The following is a 13141-nucleotide window of genomic DNA, read 5'->3' as shown; positions in this document are numbered from 1 at the left end:
TACATATATTGTTTAACTTATTTTCAATGTGTATTTTATATTTTAATATATATTTTATACAGATAATTATTTTTTATGTACATATAGCATAATTATTGTTATGATTATATTTTGTTATTGTAAAATATGATTAATCTTCAAAATATCTAATATACAAATTAAAACACTAAAATAGTAATTTAAATAATAATATATAATTTAAAATTCTATTATTTTAGGTTTTATATTTTTAAAAAATTAAGTAATTTTTTTCTTAACACTACTATCAAATTTTCTCTCTTTCCATATATATTAATAAATAATTATTTAAAAATTCACTTTCCAACACAATTAGAAGCCGATTCTTATTGATATTCATAATTAAAAAAGTTCTTTCAATTAATATAATTGCTACGCAAAAATTAAAGCTAATTTGAAAAGAAGATAAATAATATTCTTTTGAGTTGATTTTTAAAAAAGAACACTAATTTCGTTTAAATCTGAGAATTGATCATTCTAACGAATATCTAATATAAAATTTTTAAATTGACGATTAAGTACCAAAAGTTGAGTAAAAAATTATTGTGGTGTCAAATTTATAATCTAATGGGGGCAAATAAATATTATTATCATATACTACTCAAAAGAATTCCAAATTTTAGTGGGGGCGCTTACCCCCACACCAATATACTTGGAACCGTCCCTGACAATATCCAACAATAAAGTAACTCTATATACTTCTCGTAATTCTATCTATCAAATTATTAGTTACTAATCCAATACTTATTTTAGATTCAGAATTCAATTAAATGTTTCAGATTAAAGTGCTACAATAACTTTTGTACTATTTGATGGCGAAGCAAAAAAATTATTGGACACAATTGCTTCGAATCTAATGACACTCTAGAAAAGTAATGACATTGAAGTACCACTCCATCAAGAGATTAAGAAGAAAGAAAACCATACAAATTCAAGACATATCTTCGGAAGAAGAACATATATGCAAAGATGGAACAAACAACACAATAGAAAAGTGCATCCAACTCAACAATTCATAAAGAACATGCCTTCACAAGAATCTACGACAGAAAGAAGAAAGTAACAACTCTAACAATAACCAATAAAGAAAAAGGAAGATGAGCACTACATAAGAAGACTAAGTCCATCAACTAAAATAAATGTAAAAATCAAACCACCAAATAAAAATGTCACTTTGTACAACTCAAATACAAAACGAAAAAAATTTTCTATTTCACTTAAGGCTATTAGCAAAAAAATCAACTACATCTCCATAATGAGTGACATTCCACTCATGAGAGATCATCTTTCTCATCTTGGTGAAAATCTCATTTGGAAAATTCTTGTGAAGGCAAACCCGAGGAGGTGCAGGAGTTTGAGCAAAGTTTGAAATTTCAGGTTATGTACTCCACTTTTTGTGAAGGAAAATGATCAACACAACAAACAACGGGACAGGAGTGTGATCATTGGGGTTGGTTAACCCCCCAGTGATCAGAACTTCATTTGGTTCATTAGAGTTTTTGTTGATTCAGGTCGTCAGGTGCCATTCAGCGTACCCATGGACATTAACCAATATGGATTTTATGCAATCATCGACTCCAACCATGGAAACATCTGCTTGAGGATTTCAATAGGTGGCTTAAATACAAGATTACTCATCTGGAATCCTCTCACCCATAAGAGGCGATATGCAACAGACGAACACTACAAGATTTTTGTTTATTTGTAGAGGTTTTTTCTCCTATTTGTGGAGGTTTATAACCCCACCAAATAGTTTGTGGAGGTTTCTAAAACTCCCAAAATTTGAAGTGCCACGAGGTCTTTTGTGGGGGGTTTTTAAAAACCTCCACAATCTATTCAGTGGGGGGTTTTGTGTGTGTTTAGTGGGGGGTTTTATATTAAACTTTTGTGACAATTTTAAATCACTTTTGTGACAGTTTAAAACCCCATAAATTGATTTTATAATTTAACAAAAATAAACTATTGTGTGAGTTTCAAACCTCCACAACCCTGTAATTATTTATTTATTTTTAATTTCAAATCATTCATTAATCTCATCTAATTTACATATTCTCAAATTAAAAATTTATTTTTTAATATCAAAATTTAAAAACAAAATCTTTTATAACATAATTCCTCAATATAAGACATAACTTTATATATAAAAAAATTCGCAATGTCAATAGTTCCAAACATAATTTCATATGATATTCTTCTACATAACTATTATTGTTTTTCTTTAAAAAGTAAAATAAAACAACTTCAATATTTCAATATCATCTAATTACATAAAAATCTCAAAATGAAAATATGAATGCAATCCTAGAAGACCTTTAGGGAGTATTTTTCAACCATACTAAAAATATCATATAATTGGTCAACAAGTTTAACAAAATTCATCCTGCATTAACCAAGTGCTCTAAGTAACAGGGAATCTAGGAGTTAACGGGAAGCCTCCAAGCAATCTCCTCACAGTCCCATTAATCTCTTTCTCCTTCCAGTGACTGACTTCAGTTGTCTTAGTTGCTCATCTTCTTCTATAGTCACATTGTGACTGCAGCCAATAAATACAAGCATGTCCTTCTCATACCTACAACAAAAACAACAAAGAGCAAAGGTTATTAGAAGCAATGATAAATGAAATTGAGCTCTTTCTTTTTCGGCTCTTAGGCTCAGACACATCCACAAATATGCAAAAGAACATGTAGAGAAAAAGAAAATATAGGCAGCAAGAAGAATATTCAGGTTAATATTTGCAATACTAGTGTTGTAAATTACCTCATATAAAGGGCCAGATAAGGATTTCCATTCTGCAATTTGGGATCAATTTAGAAAAATAAATGCATTTAGTGATATATGAAGGGTTCCCACATTTCAAACTCACTTAAGTCAATTGAATCACAGAATAAAGCAATGGAAAAATGTTTGAAAAAACAAAGTTGTTTCATCTTACTGATGAATAATGTATGTCATGCATCTATCTTATTCATCAACTAATCATTGATATCACAATCAACAAAATAATCTTTGCAATAGCCTGCCAAATGCAATGCCCTAAACTGAGCAAGTTGTGGAAAACACCTCGACTTAAAAGGATCAATCATCTTTACAAACCCAACTCAGAATAATATCTTCCTATAGAGAAAATGAAGAAAGAATTATAAAGAAATAACCAAACTGAAAGGGAGGGTTTAAGTTAATAACCAGCTAAAAGGAAACCACTTTCACACACAACAAATAAATAAATAAATAAATAAAATCAAGTGAAACAAACCATCTGCTGTATTTTTGTCTGAAGAGTCTTGAAATGCTTCTCTTTCTCAGAAGATCATAGAAACCTTAGGAATTGGAAGCAAGGCATCTTCTGCATTAGCACAGTCTTAAATTAGCCAAGAGCACTAAATCAAATAATCATTTTTTTTTTGCAAATTCAAGAGCTAAAACCATTAATCTACTTGAGATAAGTTATGGTAATTTGATTCTTGGATTCGTACAATATCAGAATTATCAAATCTCATAAAAAATGTGAATCTATGACAGTAACAACATACAAGCTAACCAAGTATTTCAATTTGGCAATTGAGGGAGAAAGTGTTCTAGAAAATCCTTTTGATGCCAAGTTCCTACAAGAAGCAACTAATGCATTGTCAAAACTCAAAACCAAATAAGAAAAAGAAAGGGAACAAAAAAAAAAAAGAATATATATATATATATATATATATATATATGAACATCCAAACTTGATAAGTGTTAACATAAATATGGATGAATTAATCGTATCTTTATGGAAAATGAGTTGTTATTAGGTGTTCTAAGAGTAACATAACTCCAATCAATTTATGCCACATAGGTTAAAATAATTTTATTATAACTCGTTAATAATTTGTAATTCAATTAATACATCAGTGTAAGAGTTATAATATATACTGAGAACTCTAATAATTTTTCGTTTAGAATTTAACTTAGGTGGACAAATTTAATTAATTACCTTCCGCATCAAGATCTATGATTAGATAACTGTGCCTCAATACACTCAGAAATATCAACCAACTTGAAAATATTTTGAGTTGAAACATATTAGAAACTTCGCCTGAAAAAATTAGAAAAAATCAGCCTAGTTAAATTAGAGCTTCCAAGAGGATTAAATCAGATCATGCTAAGCTAAGGCAACAAGAATACAAGATAAAGCGACAAGAGGCAAGAAACAATCTTCAAGCCCAGAAAAATGATCATCACTTTATTATAATAATAATAATAATAATAATAATAATAATAATAATAATAATAATAATATCATATTTCAACATACTTGTTCACTATGACCTTGTTGAAAGTACACCACATGGCTCCCAACTACAGGTAAAGAAACAAGGGGACCAGCACATGCATGCCAAAGTTCTGAGTCCAGAACTGGCTTTTCCTCTACAAAAAAACCTCTAACTTCAGTTTTGATAAAAGCAATAGGAAGCTGATGAGTGTGGCAAAAATCATTGAACTCAATAGCTTTCTCAAGACTAATATCTGTGAAAACAACAACCTGCAAAATAAAATATATACAAATACTAATATATCAAAATAAACTAGATAGAGATGCATTGATGATGGGAAATTCAAAAAGCAAACTTCAAATTAAATAAGAAAGAAACCACAATCAGTATCTATGTTTACCTGGCAACCAAGATCTCCGAGTCCTAATATTTGCTCGTCATTAGTGACAACAACTTGAGTGTTTTTCTCTAGCCAGTTTTTCATTACTTCAAGGATCTAGCCTCTGTAGAGTCTCAAACACTTAGTATCTCTTCTTATCTTTCTTTCTTTCTTTCTTTTTTTCACCTCAAAGGCTAAATGATGAAAACAGAACAATAAATATAAATAAAAAACCATACTTCACTTTCAATCTAATGTATAGACCCTGCAGTCGACGAAAAATGCTTCCATATTTCTGGCAGGCTTCTCTAACAATTGGAGTGTAAACAACAAGAAGCAGTTCCTCCATGTTATCAATCAGAAGCTTATAAAATAGCCTCTCATTCCTCTCCTGAAAAATGACATCACATCAGTGCAATATCACATTTAAAATGGTGGAAAAGAATGATTGTTATAAATAAGAACCTTCTCATTAGTTCTTACAATATTATTACTGAATCTATTCATGAACACACTTTGAATTTGATTATTTCAAGCAATTTAGTATCATACTAGTTATAAAAAATCTGCAGATAATTCACAAGTTTTAGTTACCCGGTTGTACCTATTTTTCATGACACTTGGAGTGCTTGAGAATAAACAATTCATCGAACACTTGGAGTGCTTGAGAATTTGAAACAATGTTATCAACCAAGAGATAATAAAACTCATCAAATGTTATATCACATAACAAATCATTCAGAATCTGAGAATTAAAAACAAAGAAAATGAATAAACAGGAAAAAGAGAAGGAGAACTAGAAATTGAAAATGAGTGAAAAGAAGAGCGTACAGAAAGGATAGAATGTCGATGGAAAACACGAGCGTCATTGGCCAAGGAGAGTTAACCGAAGAAGCGATTTCTCTCGATCTCAGAGGCTTGGGCGTTGCAATTAGATCTGAAAATGCGTTGATGAAGGAAGCGCCTTGGCTCGATTTCAATAGCTTTATGGCAGAAGCAGAAAGGAGATTAACTTTAGCGGCGGCGATGGTGGCGATGGAGATGGCGATGGAGAGCTTTAGGGTTTTAGTGAGCTCTCACCCTTCTTTCTTTTCGAGTGTTTCTTGGATTTTGAAAGAAATTTTAATTATGTGATAATTGATAACAGTAGGATTTTATTGTTAGGTATTTGGTGGGAGTTTATCAAAATGCCACATATAAAATATATTGAAGAGGTTTTTAAAAACCCCCACTAAAAAATACTCACAAATATATATAAATCTTGTAGTGGAAGCCAGCAAGCACCTAGGATATGCTGTTTCGATATATGCTTTCGGATTTATGGAGGACACAGTTGAGTATCAGATTCTTCATATTTTCAAGAAGCATTATTCTCAACAAACACTATCCTGGTCTCTTTATATATCTTTCGAAAGAGATTGAACTCACGCAGGGACATATGATACAAAAGTAAACAAAATCGGTCCCAAGTATGTTGTGAACGACGACATTTTGTACTGGATAGGGTGGGGAGGTCCTAACTTCCTCCAGCCACAAACAGTAATGAAATTCAATCTTCGTCAGAGAATGTTTCACGAGGCCGAGATACCCGCGGAAGTGAAATCCAATTACAACTCATTTACTCATTTCAATGACGGCATTGGTTACGTTTCATATTTCAATGCTGGGTTTACAAGACAGATTCTGGTTTGGTAAATGAAAGGTGTTTCGGATAACGAAATAAAATGGGAGAAGATGATAAAAGTTTCAAGTTTTGGTATTCTTTACATGCCAATACTGTTTATTGGGAAGGATATCTTATCAGTCATGGAGGCTAGGAGTGGTGTTGGTTGTTCAAATGACACACAAGGTAATGATGTTGTGCTCTCAAGACTCAGGTACATGGAAGGAAGAAGAGAGAATTTGGCCCACCGCACATGGCAGGAGCATGTTAATGTGAAAACAATCACATTGCATGTCGAAAGGCTCTACATGGTTTAGTTTAATATCACGATGTTTTCCTAATCCTATCTTTTGATTTGCATGATGTTTTGTTTGTGTTGTATTTGTTTTTGGCAAAATTTATGTTACGCAGTGTCTCCCTAGGTATGTTAAGGCTTATGCTTTTTGGATATCATGAAGTTATGTAATAGGTTGGATATCAATTTTCTATTGATGTAGTCTAAGAAATCCATTAATTTGTATGGTAAATGGTTAACATATGGGATTTGAAGTGCAAAACTAATTGATTTAGGTTCTATGTACTATCTAATATAAATTAACTACTTATACGCTTCTAGGAGGATTTATTTTATCAGAAAATACTTTACAGAATCTAGAGATATATTGACACCAATTAAGTCCTACCTACCAGCTAAGCATATAAAAGTTATAGAGTGTTAGTATACTTACTGGAATGATATAAAGATATACATGCTTATGATATTGAGAATTTTATTTGTTAAATTTTTTGTATATTTTTTATTCTAAAACTATGATTTAGTAGTATATCAAAGCTAAAATAAAACTTGGCATTTTTTTAAAGAATTAAATGGGTAATTCAGATTAAGAACTCAAATGTAATTTCAATACAATACATATGAGAGGAACCTCACAAATGAGTTTGTTAAATGCAGTTGAAATGAAAAAAATGCTATATGGAGGATGCTATATCTCTTAAAAACTCAAATGCAGTTCTCCCTCAAACCTATTAACTGAAAGGACCACCTATTTTCATATAGATATATCAATTTTCCTTTTATATATAAGAATAATGTGTTACTAGCAAATATTAATGTTAGAATAAAGTATCGTTTTTGTCACTAATTGAATATTATGTACAGTAAAAAATTGATATTGTTGAAGGATAAAATTAAAATTTATTTCTATGTATCGTTTTTGTCCCCAAGGTTTTCGTCCTATTTAAGTCCCTAACGTTTCAAAATCGTCTCAATTTTGTCCCACCGTCAATTCTGTTAATGGATCCCTAACGGCAGGACAACATTGAGTCAATTTTAAAACGTTAGGGACTTAAATAGGACGATTGAAACGTTAGGGACAACTTTAGAATTTACCCCAAATGTTGGGGATAAAAACAATACTTTACTCTTAATGTTAAGCATATCAATAATTACCAAGTCAATGATAGGGTTTTACAAGTAATCAAGTCAATAAATTAACTATTAGTATTATTATTTAAACTAGAAATTAAAGACACAATTTGGCGTTTTAAGTAGCTGCTTCCAATTAAGGGGTGACCGCAACTTGATATAAACTAAATTTAGACTCGCGCAATGCGTGAAATTTTTAAACAATAAAATTTTTTGTACATAACTTTTTAGATAACTAAAATGATAATAAATAAGTTTCTAATTTCTGGTGGACGGACAGCACACTCACGATTTGTAATCCCACTCAATTTAAATGAATGCTCAACATGCAATATAAAATAGGACAGCGCATTAGCTGATTTGTTAATAAAAACTAAGCTAATCATTTAGGATGAGGCTCCTACGGTGAATAGATTTTATATTGAAGCACTTGACAGGACAATGCGTGACATATTAAGATTCAGCAATCCAAACAGGCTTGATCAGCCTTTTGGAGGAAAAACAGTGGTCTTCGGTGGTGACTTCGACAGATTCTCCCAGTAATTCCTAAAGGGACTAGACAGGAAATTGTTAACGCTACTATAAACTCATTGTACATATGGGATAGTTGCAAGCTGTTGTCATTGGCCAAAAACATGCGATTGAAAGCAGGTGACTCCCACACAAATTCATCCGAGTTAAAAGAGTTTGTTGACTGGATACTAGGTATTGGTGATGGTAGCCACGGAACACTAAGGAATTGTGGTGAGAGGATTGAAATCTCAGAAGACATCCAGGTTAAGGATTGGGCTGATCCAATAGAGACGATCTGTAAGGTAACATATCCAGAACTATTTTGCGGGAAAAATATTGATGAACATATTGAAGATAGAGCGATACTAGCGCCAACATTGCAAATAGTTTATGAGATAAACAACTACATGATGAGCTTAAACCCTATTGAATCACAAACATATTACAGCTCAGACAAGGCATACCCAACAGAATCCAACAATGACTTATTGGCATCCATACACACACCAAAATTCCTAAACACAATCAGATGTTCAGGGGTTCCAAATCATGAGTTGACATTAAAGGTTGGAACTCCTATAATATTACTGAGGAATATAGAACTATTCTGCAGGATTGTGCAATGGTACACGCTTGGTTATCACTAAGCTTGGGAAACACCTCTTCGAAGCATGTAGCAAGGTTAGGAAGAACAAAAGTCAGAAGGTGTTTATTCTTAGGATGACTCTAAGCCCGTCAGATCATCGAATACCATTCAAGTTCCAACGGAGACAGTTTCCCATAACGGTGTCATACGCAATGACTATAAATAAGAGCCAAGGGCAATCATTGTCAAAGGTTGGTTGATTAGTCAAAAAGCCTGTTTTTACTCACGGCCAACTTTATGTCGCAGTATCTAAAGTAACAAATAGGCAAGGACTGAAGATACTATTGTGCCATGATGCTGATAACCGAATAGAGACAGACAATGTCGTATTCAAAGAAGTTTTTAGGAATGTTTGTTGAAAAGGCATCTTACAACAAGAAAGTTGCTTAGCTCCGTGTTAATTTTGGATTAAACCGAGGCGAAAGCATCGCGTCAAATAGGTACTCTTTTTGCTCCAATGTAGACTATTTAATTATGCAACCTTTAGACACATTTATGATATTTAAGTAACTATTTTAGGCATGTATCATTTAAATCTTAATTTGATATGACAGAATTTACCTGGTAGAATGATTTTCCATAAAATTTGGAATCTCTTAACATCCTATCCCGAATGACCTGAAAAAACCAATAATCATTAGCCAAAAACTAGTCACGAAGTGTCTTAAAAAAATTTATTAGTTTACAACCATAGCCTTATTAATTAATAATCAATCTGAAGCAACATATCCTTTTATTAATCTTCTATCAGCAGGCGTGAAATTCAATAGTAGAAAAGCATCTAAATGTTTTGTAATTGACAACATAGTATAGAGTTTTGGTGCAACTCAATTTTAAATCCCACATTTAACCACAAACCATTGGAATCATATAATCCTTGTAGAAGTACTACTTAGAAATATTAAGATAAGGATTTAGATTACCCGGGAGATTTGGGTATCCAACTCCGTATTCTATCAATTACACAAATATCTTATGCTGGCGGGTTCATAAATATTATATAGAAGCCACACCTAAAAGTCAATTAATGTTCATTTGGGATTTTTGGCCTAGCAATTTCATTTATTCGGTAATTAGTTACGGTTTTAGATATTAGATTATTATATTGGTACAACTGCATAAGGTGAAACTGTTTAATACCTTTACTCACCAAGTAGTTTCGGAAAATAGCTCCTACTAGCGAAATCGTATCAATTTTAATTCTCTAGCAAAAAATAAATTGGGATTTATAAATATAGTGTCTACCTTCCACAGCTTCAGGTGGGCAAATAAGATAGAGACACTGCTTTTGTGTATATGATCTTTGTAAAAAAGGTTCCTTCCTGTTAAATACCAGACGCTCTCGAAATGCTATAGTGAGTTGCAAGATAAGTTTTGCTAGTATAGTACTTACAAGTTGCAATTATTTCATCCAACAGTCAGTTATATTAGTCTATTGACAAATTAAAAATAATTTATTTAAGCCATAAGATACACCTTTTGTATAGAACATATATCAAACCTATTCCAGGCCAATAAGGTTCGCATCTATATATCCGAGTTGCATATAGGAGCAAAATCAGGTACATCCACAAAGAACTTATAGCCGTTCATAGTATTACAAGCCAAATATGTAAAAAAGAAATTAGACACATTTTACCTTGCAGTCAATCTCAACTTAACTAACCCTCCTAACAAATTAGGAAATTTGGTAGATGAGTAGAAGCACTTACAGAGGTTATTTTAGAACTGTCTTTTTAACAGATATGCATCCATCATGTCCTCAACTAAAATCAAAGTATTTAACCATGACAACACATATTGTTGACGAGATGAAAGAGGATAAGCTGCAGCCAACATTGCACCCAAGAGAACAATAAGGATATTCATAGCATATCTAGAATCTACCTATTTGATAAGTTACCAAATTTAGTACTGTAACAGTCATTATGCAATGTTGTTTAATAAATAAATATCTTAGCTGGAGGGTTCACGCAAATTATATAAAAGTAACACATAAAAGTCATAAAATGATCCGCTGAAATTTTTGACATAGCAAATTCATTTATCCAGTTATTAGTTATGTTTTGAGATATTACATGATTATATTAACACAACTGCATAAGGTGAAACTGCTTAATAGCTTTACTTACCCAGTAGTTTCTAAAGAATAGTTCCTACTAGCAGAACCGTATCAACTTTAACCACAAAAGCTTTTGCCCGTAATGCCACACCAATTCCAAATTCCAAAACAGAATGAATACATATATTTGCTTTAAGAAGCCAAAACATGATACGAAATATTAACCGTTCAGAACATAAGCTAATTCATTGTCCAGCATATCTTTATATACTTGACTCCACCTTTGTCGATATATTATCTAAATCCATTGCTTTGACTAAAAGAGAAAATAAATTATACCAAATGCATAAAGGTCTTCACTATTTGATTCACATATTCTGGCTCATTTTTGTTGATATGATTCCAAAACTTATCTTACTTGACAGGTCGTTCTTCCAGCTACACATACAGCAACAATGTCCAAAGGATAAAACTTTTCAGCGCCAACACGGTGTTAATCAGTACTTCAATACTCACCTTATCACACAACAGATATATTATCAATTATAGAAGTGTTGGTTAAGAGAATAAAAAAGAGAGCACATTGCAAATTACAATTAAACTCAATCAAAATCTGAAATTTTTGATATGTAAAATACTCACTATGATAATTAATTAGTACTTTAGCCCCGTCTTTTTATTGTTGAACTGGATACCAAACACTAGCTACAGTACATCTGGTATTTCAATTGGGTTTAGCTCTTTTGGGAAAAAAATGATGGTTGGCGGTGATAATTTAAATTACTAATCCTCTTTTTTGGGAAAGAAACATAATGTTTTTTTTAATTGCACTTAAATGTCTTTTGATTGGTTGATATGCTTTAAATGACTCTCTTTCTCTCTCATTAGTTGGTGCATCTTAAATGTCTCTCTCTTAAATTTAATACTAATTACTAATGGAGAGGAAATTGATTTTATTAATTTAATTTTTCTCCAATTATATAATTTGTTATAATGTAATGTTTTAGTATATTTTCCTTTTTGTGCTTACGTAATCCAATCAATTTTATTTTGTAAGATTTAAAAATAAATAACAAAATGAAATATTAAAGTATTCCATGTTAATTAATTAATTGTTAAATATCACGTAACGGTCATATGACTTTTGGTTAACAAAACAATTAACTTGTGCATTTTGTGGATTTAAAATAAAAAGCACAAAAATTAAATAAAATAAATCTTAGAATTTAATTTATTGACTTTAATTGGTTTAAAATTAATTTAAAATTTTATAATGTAATCTTTACTTTATATTTTTTTCTTTTTGTGATGACTTAATCTAATAATTATATGTCTGCTGATAGAATGAAGAAATTTTTGGTATGTCGGTTGCTTACACTAAATTATTTTATCAGTTTAAAATAACAAAATGATTATGATGAGAAGAATAATTATCAGATTTTATGTTCGAATAAATTATTATTTATATCCATAAAAGATATAAATGTTGACAAATATACTCATATAAGAATAAAACGATAATTATAATTATGGAAAATGGCTTTCGTGTGCCAAGAGTATCCAAACGTTGGTTACACAATTGGTCTGTTAAGGTATTCTTGGCACACGGAAGCTATCTTCCGTGGTACAATTATCGTTCTATTCTTATATGGATATATTTGTCAGCGTTTGTATCTTTCATGGATACAAATGGTAATTTATTCTTAGTTTAATTACTTTGTTGGTCCCTATAGTTTCGTGAAAATTTCAATTAGGTCCCTATACTTTTTTCCTTTTTAATTGAGTCTTTGCACCAAATTTTTTTTTCAATTAAGTCCTTTTTAGTAGTAATTGGCTTAATTTTATAGGGACCCAACTAAAAAAAAAAGAATTGGTACAGGAACCTAAATAAAAGAAAAAAAAGTGTAGAGACTCAATTAAAAAAAAATTGGTGCAATGACTCAATTAAAAAAAAAAGTATAGAGACCTAATTAAAAATTTTTCGAAACTATAAGGACCAGTAGAATAATTAAATCTTTATTCTTTTGTTTGAATCATCAAATGGCCCGTAGCGCGAGTTATACATTAATTTCTCTAATATGTATACATATACAAACTAACTCATATCATCAACATAAACCAACTCTGACTAATACATATTATCTACACATAATATATAATAATAATATTATTTAATTAATATAAAGA

General features: G+C 31.1%; 1 long non-coding RNA gene across 3 annotated transcripts; it reads right to left on the bottom strand.

Moving 5' to 3' along the window:
* LOC110263211 lies at nt 1989-11546 on the bottom strand. 3 transcript variants are annotated; one of them, XR_002348419.1, is made up of 9 exons: nt 5476-5932; nt 4884-5035; nt 4666-4768; nt 4307-4534; nt 3986-4087; nt 3549-3620; nt 3272-3361; nt 2776-2807; nt 1989-2587 (listed from the first exon to the last, which is right to left on the bottom strand). It is a non-coding gene; the product is annotated as an uncharacterized LOC110263211 (long non-coding RNA). The 3 variants fall into 3 exon arrangements; XR_002348420.1 differs by lacking the exon at nt 5476-5932 and adding an exon at nt 9454-11546 and having other exon boundaries at nt 4666-5035; XR_002348418.1 differs by having other exon boundaries at nt 4666-5035.

Source organism: Arachis ipaensis, chromosome B06, assembly GCF_000816755.2.
Source record: "Arachis ipaensis cultivar K30076 chromosome B06, Araip1.1, whole genome shotgun sequence".
Classification (NCBI taxonomy): Eukaryota; Viridiplantae; Streptophyta; class Magnoliopsida; order Fabales; family Fabaceae; genus Arachis; species Arachis ipaensis.
The sequence above is the reverse complement of the archived record's forward strand: the minus strand, read 5'-3'. Positions and strand labels throughout refer to the sequence as shown.